Consider the following 13,460-nt stretch of genomic DNA (forward strand, 5'->3'; position numbering starts at 1 on the left):
AGTTGGGCATTGCTAACTTTATACATACTACATTAGTAGGTGAAAGTTCAGGAATTGCAAAGGAAGGCTTGGGCCTAAATGCTGGCATCTGAAGGAATTTGAAACAAGACGTTATGTTGAGAGCTGTGCATTTTATCAACATACTGCACTAGGATTTACAGAAAACCACAAGCATAACTTTCAACATCTTAACAAGCCATTTCTCATAAAGGGTACAATAGGTTTTTTTTAAGTAATGAAGCAGCTATAAAATATGTCTTCTGTTTATCCATAGAACAGGTCAAGCACAAAATAAGATGTGACTCTTTAAACTACTCTGCCAACCCCACCAATATACCCCACCGTATCCCACCAATGGAGTGAGAGAATACTTCATTGTAAATAGTCATACTGTCCTTGGCCTCTCTACTGAGACCTCCAGGGAAGAGTCCATATTTGTGCTAGTTTACTAAAGCCAGTATTAAAAGGCATACACTGTTACAGCCAGCCAGAAGAGATTTTTGTTCATCCCAATAGTAGAGTTGCTCTTTTTAGGACTGTTTGTCCATAATTTAAAATCCAGGGAGAGGAGATTACATAGACTACCAAGACAGACATTTGATATCAGACTGTAGAAAAATATAGCATTAAATAGTTGACAGGATTTAAAATTGAGAAACTCGCAATGAAATCCACCATTAAAAAAAAATTATCAATGAATTTTTTAAATAGCACTTTGAAAAACAGGAACACTGTGGGTTAAAATTCTGGCACACAGTTCACACAAACACACTTGTGAAAACAAGAAATGAAGCACCCAGAAGGATCACAGTGCAACAAATTCATTGTCACAAACGACAGGCAACAAGGTCACCACCTAAACTGAGCACATATGGCATCAGGGATAAAAATAAATGTTTTTGGCTCTCAAGGCGAGTGAGGTCATATCTTATATTGGACCAACTTCTGTTGGTGGGAGAGACAAGCTTTCGAGCTTAGACAGAGCTCTTCCTCTACCAGCTGAATTAAAGGGAAGTCTCAGTTAGCTACAGTTCATTAGTGTCTGTACCCACTGTACACCAGATATTAGAGAGTGACTTAGTGTGTGATTCAAAACCTACTGAAGTCACAAGGAGTCTTTCCATTTACATCAGATAGCAGTGGATCAAGCCCATAAACACAGACATTTGAACCACAACCACACAGATACCATGGAAATGTGATGGCAGTTGTGAACTGCATACATTCTCGGAGGCTCATATCCTCCACTGGTGTAAATCAGCATAGATCTTTAAAAGACAACGGAGTCACGATGACTTACATCAGCGTAGGATCTGGTTCTCTGCATGTAAGAGAGCACAGTGTGAAAATACAATGTACAAAATACAACATTCTTCATGCACATTTACAAACTATACATAGATCTTCCACAAACTAGACTATTTAGGATGTTTCAAACTCCTCATGGAATAACATTCGCCTGAATTGACGTATTTATGTAGGATTTCTTGTAAGATTGATTATCTACCCAAACTATCATGGGAATATATGCTTAGAGCCTGAGAACTGAACACAATATGTGAAAAAAAGATCAATTATTACTTTGGGACAGAATCACTTTCCCATTCCTTTGCTTTTGCACCATTCAGGCAGTGTAAAAAGTGAGAAGCCCACCAGTCAGTCCCCTTGTGAGATGTTCCCTGGCATGGAGGGTCTCCCAAGAGGGTGTGGAGCTGACATAGCTGGCTTCCTCTAGCCTCTGGTACGGGGGGTGAGGGAAGGGGATTGGCTGGAATGCTCTGCACTCTGGCTATCCTCAACTGCGCTCTGATCCTTCAGGGACCACAGCCAACAGAGACAAGTTAGAGCAGCACCCTATAGTGTTCTAGCCTGCACTGGGGCTGAGGGAAAGAATCTGTTTGTTGGTCCTCAGTTTCTCTTTTTCTCCTGTACTGTGTTGCTCTAGATGACTGAGGGAGGAAGGGATGTCATCCTTAGCCAGGTTCACACAGAGCCAGTTGAACTATCCTGCTGTCTCTGGGCTCTCACTGATGGGTAGGTAAGCAGGCAATGGGCGCAGACTGAACTACTTCCCTCCTTTCCCTTTGATGGAACAGTCAGCCACCAGGCAAGTTGTACAACAGCTGAACCAGGGAAGGGACAGCAGCTACTCAAGACCGCCCTAAGCTCACACCAGAACTGCAGGGAAGTAGTGGGAGACTACTGGCGAGGTGACAACCCCTATGCTTCTCTCCATAGTGAAAATATTCCAGTTTATCAACTTGTAGAGCACCACTTAGCAATCTCATTTTTCAATAATAATCAAATACTAATTTTCTTAACAGCCACCTCAAAGGCCAGAAGTTAGAGCCCAAGGGCCATAAGTGTCCCCCAGCCCCCAGATTGGACACCCCTGGGTTAGAGGGACAAATCATAACACTTTTATACTTGGATGGTAGCAAAGAACCAAAAATAAACATTATCCCAAAATGTGCACACACTACTAACAACTGAGAAGGTACATAGAATTGAATCTATCACCATCATATTTAGAACACTGATAAATAAGGCTAAGATTTTGTCACAGTTATTTTTAGTAAAAGTCACAGACAGGTCATGGGCAACAAACAAAAATTCATGGAGCCCGTGACCTGTCCATGACTTTTACTAAAAATAACTATACAAGCTGCGTGACAGAGGTACACAGCCCTGGCTGCAGCCCCACCGCGGGGCAGGAGCGCACGGCCCTGGCTGCGGCCTCCACCATGGGGCAGGAGCCCCCAGCCCCGGCTGCGGCCCCTGCCGCAAACTGCGGGGCAGGAGCTGCCCTTGCTGTGGGTCAGGAGCACATAGCCCCGGCTGTGGTCCCCATTGCGGGGCTATGTGGGAGCATAGCCACAGCTCCAGCCCTGGCTTCAGCTGCGGGCAGCTGAAGCTGAAGAAGTCACAAAGGTCTGGTAAAGTCACGGAATCCATGACTGTCGTAACCGCCGTGACGAGCCTTACTAATAAATAACAACATATTACCTATTGAAAACACTCCTGTAACTCTTGTCCAATGACAGTAATACTGCTGCACGTTCAGTCATAACAAGTTTATTTGAAAGCGTATTAGTGTTAGATGTTTACACCACATATTGTACCAGGGCAGTAACCACCCATGGCAGGGTGAATGGGGCAGTCACCCAGGGTGCAAAGCCAGGGGAGGGAGGCAGAAAAATGGGACGGATGAAAAAAGAAATGGTAGGAGGCAGAGCCCTGCAGTGGGACCGGGATCCACGGGTCCCATTACCATACCTGCCACCCTTACTTTTGTGCTGCTGCGGGTGGTGGCAATACCATGCCACCCTTACTTCTATGCTGCTTCTCGTGGCAGTGCTGCCTTTGGAGCCGGGTGGCTGGAGAGTGGTGGCTGCTGGCCGGGCACCTAGCTCTGAAGGCAGCGCTGCTGCCAACAGCAGTGCACAAGTAAGAATGGCATGGTATGGTAATGGGACCCACAGGGTCCCAGTCCTGCTGCAGAGCTGTACCCCCTACCATGTTATTCGCCCATCCCATTTTTCCACCCCTGCTCCCCCAGCTTTGCACCTTGGGCAGCTGCTCCGCTCACCCCACCCTGGTTATGGCCCTGATGGCTACAACTGTGTTGAGAACTTTAAGAAAAAACACATTTCAGAGCAAAAAATAGGGATTTTTTTAAAACTTTCATAACTGACATAACAAGCACAGGTGTGCCAGGGCTATGAACTACCAAGCCTAGTAGTGCTGGGACTGAGCCCAGGCAGGCCTCCACACACACAAATAAACCACTGAATAGCATACACAGGGACAGAAGAATAGTGCCTATCTTCACAAGGTTGGATTTAACACATCAGGGTTTCATGGCCACACTCATATAAGTCAATGAATCTATTTAGCAAGGGGGCTGACAAAATGAACATGTAAATGTGCACAGTTTTCCAAAGAGTGAGCCTCATCATGCTAACAGGACTCTGAGCTATATCTATTCCTTAGGCCATTTTCCTTCTGCTATCTGGCAGCTGAGCAGCACTCCTCAATGCAGGATTGAGTTCCCTTGTAGTCCCTGCACTTTTCATTACTTTTTCACCTGTGCATAGGTGTGCAACACTCCAAACCTGTCCCTATGTATCTAATTGTACTTTCTGTTTAATAATGAATAAGCAGGTCAATGGACTGACCAATGTGCATGTCAATTTTTTTTTTTTTAACAAAAATGCTATGCGCCTGTCCCAAAAAGTTATTCGTTCAGGGTAGTATGCCCTCCTCCCAAAAGCATGACAAAACCTCTAACGGATGCTGCAAATATGAGATAAAAATGTCTGGAGTCTTGTACGCTGAGCTGGACTAAGATGCCATCCTTATTAACTAACTTTTCATCTCATGGAAGTTGTTTTGTTGATAAGATGTTTCACTTCAGTATAACTATAATGCACTCAGACACTCGCTTAGTGATTATCATAATCTTGTTCTTTTATTATCACTTATTAGTCTGCGGTGGCCTTTACTGAACTTTGTGATGACTTCATATGTGCTGTATGAGACTAATAATGATTTAATTGTAGTATTTGCCTGGGACCACAATTAAAAACAAATTCTCTGGGAAAGAACTGTCACAAGAAGGGAAAGTTGTACCAGTCTCCTGACTCTCCACTCAAAAAAGGTCATTTTATCTATCCATTTATTTATTTATAACCACAAAAAGTCCGAAGAAACAGCCTTCAGCAAAACTAACTGTCAGGAAGGTCTTTGGTTCATGTCCACATGCTGTGTAATCCAGCATCCCTGCTGTCAGGAGGGGTGACTCCTGTTTGCCAAGTTAATAATGATGTACCTATTAAGTAAGAGCAATAAATTTCTCCAAGGGAAACTAGAATGGTTCATTAACTTGAAAAGATCGAGTTAAAGTGGAATACTTCACAATCATCAGACAGTGTCATTATCTTCAGAACTCTCCAGAAAGTCTATTTTCTCTAAAAACTCCATGCTCTCCAGATAAACACTGCTCCTTTTTTGAAGTGCTCACTACCTTTTATTTTACTTAAAATGTAGCTGGTAAACACTAGTAAGTAATCATCTAATATGTGAATGGCCTGAGCTTCCATTGCAGTCAATGGGAGTTGAAGGTGCTCAGAACCGAACCGTACCTACTCAGCAACAGCTTCCAAGACTGGGTGACCAAAGTGTATCTAACTCACGTGGATCATCTTGGGCTAGACTGAATCCCTTCCTCATGCTGGTGAATCATTTTTGCAGTCCCATTGGTGGCAACACTCACCAGTATGAGTAAAGCATTCACAATCTGTCCCAAGGAGAGTTATTGGGCAAAATAGATTCTCTGGTATCAGGTGACTTTAATTTCATTCTTTAACTAGATATTCAGTTCAGCTACCACTTTCACATTAATGGAAATAATTTTATCATATCAACATTGTATACTATGTAGATGGGAAAAAGTTGGTAAGATCCTCTGCTCACTGGTGAAGCCAGCTCAATGACCTCTTTGCAACAGAAATGCAAAGGGGGCTTACGAGACACAGTAATTGGGCCCAATACTTGACTAGGGTCCTTTAAAAATAAAGAGCACTATACAAATGTAAGCATTAATTCTAGAGCACATTAGGTGTAAAGAGAAGTTAAAAAAACAATTTAGCAGCTCCAGTCATCACTTATTTAGTAACTGCATTTTAATTATTTCTTCACACTCTGTGCCCAAGTTTACTATTATTTTAGATATTAATCTTCCCTCACATTTAGCTGCTGGGTATTTCTGCATGAATAGATAACTCCACTTTCTAAGAGGTTCACATGCTCCCTTTTGTATTCCTCTTTTTAAGAACACTCTTCCATGGCATCACAATTAGTTACTATGGAGATGATTTTGATAGCACTTACAAACAGCAAGAGCAATTTCACTTCAGAGTAACAAAGATATTGTTTCATAAAACATTCTTATTAATAAATATTAGGGAAGAGAAGGCATAACATAATGAACATGTACACACACACACACACACACACACACACACAGTATCTGCTTCCTGTACTGATATTTTTCTCAGATTTCTGTTTGGTGAAAATAGCCCCTAGTATTTATTTGCTGAGAGACATGCTGAGGTGTGTGTGTGTGTTTGTATATGCTGAGATTATACACTTTTTCTAACATTGCAAAGAAGCACTAATGGCAGTTTTCACCAAATGGACATCTGAGAAAAGCCTTGGTACAGATGAGTGGTACAGTGAGATTCAATATGCTTAACATTACCTTGGAGGTGCTGAGCTGCCAATGAAGGTCAGCATGCTGCAGGATCATGCCCTTGAATATTACATATTAGTATAGGTGGAAAAAATTTTGAGGTCCAAAGTTAAGGTTGCCTGACGCTTTCCTTTATAAGACCCTGTTTAGAGTTGCTTATAACTTTGCCAAACTTTAACTGTTTGAGCTGATATTTTCCATGAAAGGTGTCTGCTTCAGGCTGGATGTTCTTATTAAGTGTCAGCTAAAACAGTTTATTCAATTCTGAGAACAAGGTTACAAAAACTACATTGTTTTGCCCATATTAAAGAACTTTGTACAACTGTGTTGTTGACAAGCTCTGGTGTTTCCATGCTTTGCAGCACAAACTTCAAATTCAGAGATGGTGGGACTGATGTCAAGGATGTGCCTTTTGCCATACCCATAAAAATCTGTCCTAATTTGGCCAAGTTAATTGCTTTTTCAAAATGGTAGTTCACATGCACTCAGTAGAGACTTGACAGCTAAATTCTCTGAAGAGTGCACACTGAGCATGCTCCATCTCCACAGGGCAAGTGAGTTTGCTCCATCTCAGGGTTGCAGTTGCCAAGCAGAACTTTCCCTGCCATTACTCCTCCTGCCTTCTGTGGGGGCTGTATTGCCAGGTACTGAGAATAAGGAGAATGGTTTCTCCTGTTATCTCAATGTTATCTTATGATGCCCAGATAATATGGAAAGAAGGATGAGGCAGCCTGCCTTGAATGCAGAGTGCTGAGGAATGGGGTGGGAGGTGGGAGAGATGCAGGGCGTGTGTTGGGGGATAGGAACAAGAGTTCAGGGTACAGAGGAGTTATCAGGAGCCAGAAGGGGCAGGAAGACAAGAGGACAAATGACTGTGGGTTTGTTGGGGGGAATATAGGAAGGAGTAGAGGGAAAGGGGAGGATAGGAGCAAACTGGGGTTAAGTCAGGAACCGTGGAGAAAGGAAAACATGGCAGACTAAGGAACGGGAGCCCAGGGAAGTGACACAATAATCCATGGGGACAGCATCAGGAGAAGAGACAAGAGCAGGAGTTGAGGAGGTGGGGAGAAGAAAGGCTGAGGCATGCAGGAGCAGAAATGACTGATTACTAGCATACATTGCCCTACAGAACATGAAAATGTACTAAAGTAAACAAGACTTTGGTCTCTGTTACTGGACCTATCAATTAATACAGCCTCCCAGGGTTGGATCCTTGGCTTGACTAGATTGCGCTGACAGCATAAAAACAGACTAAAGGCAGCTGAAGTGGCTAGCTGAGAATTTTCTTTGCACTGGGGACTCTTTCAAATGTACACAACTTGTACAGCCAGCTCTTCATCCTTGCTTTTTCAACCCTCGGCACAAGAGCTGCGGCCAGTGATTCCTCACTGCCTGAATATTCCTTTGGCAGTATTCACAGCTAGTAATATTTTAAGTAGCCTTGAGGCTGTTTAAAGTTATTTCTTGAGACCATATTGGTCCACAACAACTATGCTGATTGTCAGATAGATATAATCAGAAGACTGGATTCTTTGTATACTATCTGTAGTGAATTTTTGTTTGCACTGGTCTGTCGTTATCTGAATGCACAACTGTTTCCTGTATTTCTCCCTTTTACTCATCATATCTATTTATATAATAAAAATATACTGTAAAATGAGTTATTTTTACCACCAAGAGTAATTATTCTGTGCTGACAAAGTTAAGGTCAGAGGCGGCTGTTCTAACTAGGAGTTTAATTTGAGTAAAGAATGCATCATTACAGCACTCAAGATAAAAATGAAAAGAATCGCATTTAGTGAGTCATACACACAGGGATAGTTGGGAAGTGAGAGTTTGAAATATGACTTGAACCTTCTGTGCCTTCAGGTTGGAGCTGATTAGGAATATAGTATAGTAAGGAACTAACTGTACTGATATGAATAAAACCTTGCATAAACTCCAGCTGTTCACCATCCTGACACCTTGCCTATGTGGACATAATCGTTCCCTATTTAATTTCAGAGCTAATTTGCCATCAGACTACAACTACTGCTTCATGCCAAATAAAATAGCATTTTTACTGTAGGTCTCAAAACATCTGTGATTTGACACCCAGGAACTACAGAGGAGGTGATCAGACTACAGAAGGGATTTACTCATGATTGAAAGTGGAGTCTTCTATGGTGGTAAAAACTAACTTTAGGAAATAAAGGCAATTTTGACTATCCTGGATATAACATTTTAATCTAATTTGCATAACCTGCCTAAAAGATTATACCACACTAGATTAAAAAGAAAAAAATGGTCTAAATAACAAAATGTTTAATTATGTAGTGCCTTTTATCTGAGAACCTCAAAGCATATTATAGTTACACAGGCTAATATTTACAAACACATACTCTAAAGGCACCCACCATTTTAGCTGGATACACATTGTAGGTCTGGGCTCAGAAAATGGGCCTACCTCTGTTGTGGTGCTGTGGCAACTCCTGTCTGTGTCTAAGGGTTTCTCTTGGTTAATCCTGCTATATGTAAAGGAAGCCAGAATTGGCTGGAAGTTGGCAGAGCACCACGCACAAAAGACAGAGTCTGTTAAAACAAGTTTCTTCTTGCTCTGCTCCCATAACTGAAAACATCCCATCCTACCGTCTTCCATTCTTTGTCTTTCTAAGATTTTGAGACACTCCAAATGCTGCATCTTTATCTTGGACAAAACCATCAGTCCTATATTATTCCAGTCACTCCAATATTGAGTCCAATAATTTGTGTTTGAGTAAACTGTATTTTCCAGAAAGGCATCTGGTCTTAATCTGAAGACTTCAAGAGATGGAGAATCCAGTTAATCCCCTCACTTTTAAATGGGTTAATCCCCTCACTTTTAAATGTGTGTCTTATTTCTAATTGGAATCAGTCTAGCTTTTACTTCCAGCCATTGTTTCCCATTACGCTTTTCACTAAACAGCCCTTTGGTACCTGATATTTTCTTCATAATGTACTTATATATCATAATCAAGACACTTCTTGATCTTCTTTTTGATAAACTAAGCAGATTGAACTCTTACGTCTTTCACTCTATATACAGCTCCAAAAATTATTCAAGGGCTGGAAGAAAAAAAAAGCCATATTTATATTGACTTAATATCCTTTTAATGGGGCTCAATATCACTCTTCTAGGTATTTCATTGAGATATGCCTATCTCATAGAACTGGAAAGGACCCTGAAAGGTCATCGAGTCCAGCCCCCTGCCTTCACTAGCAGGACCAAGTACTGATTTTGCCCCAGATCCCTAAGTGGCCCCTCAAGGATTGAACCAATGCTCAAACTACTGAGCTATCCCTCCCCCCTTCATTGTCATAATGAACAATTCATTCTAATTTAACTGGAATTTGTTTGATAAATGATGCAGTTTGGACCTACTAGATGATATCTGTATTACATGTTAAAATCTAATATGCCAAATTGAAATTCTTTAGTATGAACAGTCTTTATAAAGTAATGCAGATTTTTCAGTGTATTTAGAAGACTTAGCATAGAGTTCATATTTATTTTGATGAATACTATTGCCTTGATGAAATATTCACATCAGCTTTAGAAATAATTATTTTATTCTAAAAACTTGAAATTAGAATTAATAGGCCACATATTTTAATTGAAGTCAATGGAAGCTGCATTTGATAGTCGCCTAACTTGATTAGGTATATTTTCGACAGAGAAAAAAGGGGATTATAATAACTACATACCTCTTGGTATTATAAGGATTAGTTAGTTGAAGTTTATATAGTACTTTGAATATATTATTCAACATTGTCCTCTAATATTAAGTATTGTAATATTTTGTAGGATCAGGTAGTTCACATCCTCTACTACTTGTACCACTCTATATGTTGATATGTGATAAGGAAGAAACTAAACTTCCCCACATGAGGAAAATCAATGTCCTGGCCTAAAAGAGAAACTTGTGGTGGTAAACGTCTCTAATCACAACCAATTTGCTAGCTCATTAGAGCTGTAGTCGGAGTTGGGAAAAATGAGGGGAGAACTAAAGACAACCTGGGACAAGTTTAGAATAGGTTCTCCCATTGTATCATTGCTGTTATGTAAAGCCTCTGCTCAAATGCGCTTGTAAGATCTGTAACTTGTATCAAGTTCTGCAACCTTTTTGCAGGCTTTGTAAATTCAGTGATTGTTAGCATAGCCTTTAAAGTTTTGTAACCTTTGCAAGCTCTGTAACCTTTTCAAGTTACTTGTATGAACTTCCAAGCTCTGTAATATCCCATCCCTCAGAGAGAGTGTGAATGAGGGAGTGTGAACAAGGGAGTGTACGTGGGACTGGGCAGAGAGGAACTGCAAGGAGAGAGGAGCCCAGAGCCAGGAGCCAGGTGTGTCTTATATAATCTGCCCTGAGAAGGCAGTCATGAAGTGCTGTAAAGAAATGAAGAACCTGGTATGCATGAAAGAAACTGGCCTGGGAATGCTTCTCGGTGACGGACTCAGAAAGGAAACTCAGTGCACGTGACAGGAGCCGCCCAGTTCCAAAATAAGAGGAAGAAGGCATGCACACAAGCTGCTGCTTCTTGACCTACTCAGCAGCCTGGATTCGTGACCGCAGGCAGACACACCAAATCTACCACGCTTCAGCTTCTCGGCCTCCATGCTGTCTCCGGTAACTCTCCGCCTGTGTAAGTGTGTGGGTGCATGAGGGTATGAATGCAGTGAATGTGTGTGTGTATAAATAAGCTCCATCTCTTTTCTATCTGACCTAACAGCAGCATTGTAATAAAACTAATACAAGTGTGACCCTGGGTTGGTTTTTAGGGGAACAGAGGTAACAATTGGTGTGCCTTGGAATTATAGAAGGGATATTTAGTGGAGAAAATTGCCAGCATATATCAGGAGAAAAATGCTAATATAGCACTCTTAGCTAAAAAACAATGTATATGCCAGTGATTGACGTTTTTTAGCCTAACACACTGAAAACATTTTTAAGGGACAACTCATTCTAAGACAGACATAGCTAGGTAAGTCTGATATGATCACCGAGATGTAGAATTCCCTGCTATAAAAATATCAGTCAAATAAGTTAAAGTGAGAGGCTTTAAATGTGCATTTTCAAATACATGATTTTGGTAATACTGGCAAATAAATAAATCCTCAGACACTGGGGAGGAAACACTGTCAAATTACAATCCATGCTTAGGTGAAATGAATAAGGCTGGATCTTTGTCACAGCTGTCATGAAAGACAAGACGTTCGTGGATTTTCAAAAGTTATCATTGCTTTTGACATTTTGGGACTTGTGTGCAAGTGGGTGTGAGGATTGATTTTACTTACAGCAAAACAAAATTCCTTAGGAGCTGCAAAGCTGCATCCTGAGTTCCATGGGTAATAGAAAACATGAGTTCATAAACAACTGGTAGAGACACAAGGGATCAAAGCATTGGGCTCTAGCAGCTCTAATTCCCAAAGCATAAAAGTTGTCCCATCCCTGAGATAAATTGAAAATTTCTGCAATTTGGAAAGCCAGTGTGAATAAAAGACAATTTGGCAACTGATTTGCCAAAATACATCTAACATTTTAGCATATATTTTCCATGATTTTTCTCTCAGAAACCTAGAAGACAAACCTCTATCCCTGATCGATGTACAATTTGTTAGGTGCATCAAGACTCCTGTTGAAAGAGTACTTAATCCTCCATCTCTATTGAGCAAAGCACTAAGCACGTTCTTAACAGGAATGAACATAAGCTTGTGCTTAAAGTTAAGCATGAGCAAGTGCTTTAAACGAATCATGGTGTAAAAGATTTTTGTGGTGCCTCCTCTGAAGCATAAAATAACCTGGTTCAGATTCAACCTATTTGATAAATGATTTGTTCTCCTAGGACAACTCCAGAGTGGACACAGTTCATGAAAAAAATAAGGTTTACATATTTGTGTAAATCAGTGGTATTTATAGTTCTGCAGTAGATCCCTTTGTAGTGTTAAAACTGTTTTATAAACATCATTTGATTAAATCTCTCAAAATTGCCGTAAAATGGGTTAAAATAGGCATAGTGCCACCTATGAGAAATCTGAAGGTCAAAGATGTTAAATGGCCTGGAGAAAATAATAAAATAAGTCTGTGACAGTTAAGGAACTTTTTCCTAAAAACTGTCATGACATCAAAATCCATAGAATATATTTAGAAAAAATATGGTTGGTTGAAATGAGTTTATGAATGGCTATAAACATAACAACAACAACAGGGAAGGAAAACAAGACAGACTGGGCAAAGACAAGGTTAAAGAACATTTAGATAAATTAGATGTATTAAAGTCAGCAGGGTCTAATGAAATTTGCCCTACGGTACTTAAGAAACTAGCTGAAATCTCAGAAGCATTAGCAATTATTTTAAAGAACTCATTGAGAATGGGTGAAGTCCTATCATCCAATCCAATGTCCTTCTTTTATAGGGTTACCAGCCTAGTGGATAGGAGGAAGTAGTAGACATAGAATCACAGAATCATAGAATTGTAGGAGTGGAAGGGACCTTGACAGGTCATCTAGTCTACTCCCCTGCACTCATGGAAGGACTAAGTATTATCTAGACCATCCCTGACAGGTGTTTGTCTAACCTGCTCTTAAAGACCTCCAATGATGGATATTCCACAACCTTCCTAGGCAATTTATTCCAGTGCTTAACTACCCTGACAGTTAGGAAGTTTTTCCTAAAGTCCAACCTAAACTGCCCTTGCTGCAATTTAAGCCCATTGCTTCTTGTCCTATCCTCAGAGATTGAGAACAATTCTTCCCACCTCCTTGTAACAATCTTTTATGTACTTGAAAACTGTTATATCCCCTCTCAGTCTTCTCTTCTCCAGACTAAACAAACCCAATTTTTTTTCAATCTTCCCTCATAGGTCATGTTTTCTAGACCTTTAATCATTTTTGTTGTTCTTCTCTGGACTTTCTCCAATCTATTATCTTGGTATCATATGCAAATTTGTAAGTGTACTCTCTAAGCCATTATCTCAATTACTGATAAAGATATTGAACAGATCTGGATCCAGAACTGATCCCTGCGGAACCCCATTCAATATGCCCTTCCAGCTTGACTATGAACCACTGCTAATTACTCTCTGGGAATGGTTTTCCAACCAGTTATACACCCACCTTATAGTAGCTCCATCTGGGTGCCACATTTTAGGAAAGATGTGAACAAATTGGAGGTAGACCAGAGGAGAGAAA

The 13,460-nt window shown here is 40.6% G+C and overlaps 1 protein-coding gene across 5 annotated transcripts in view; it reads right to left on the minus strand.

Annotated features, from left to right (window-relative positions):
* Positions 1 to 13,460, minus strand: part of SNTG1 (syntrophin gamma 1) — a 536,067-nt gene that overhangs the window by 48,735 nt on the left and 473,872 nt on the right. The window lies entirely within an intron of this gene.

This window comes from Mauremys mutica, chromosome 2 (genome assembly GCF_020497125.1).
Source record: "Mauremys mutica isolate MM-2020 ecotype Southern chromosome 2, ASM2049712v1, whole genome shotgun sequence".
Taxonomy (NCBI): domain Eukaryota; kingdom Metazoa; phylum Chordata; order Testudines; family Geoemydidae; genus Mauremys; species Mauremys mutica.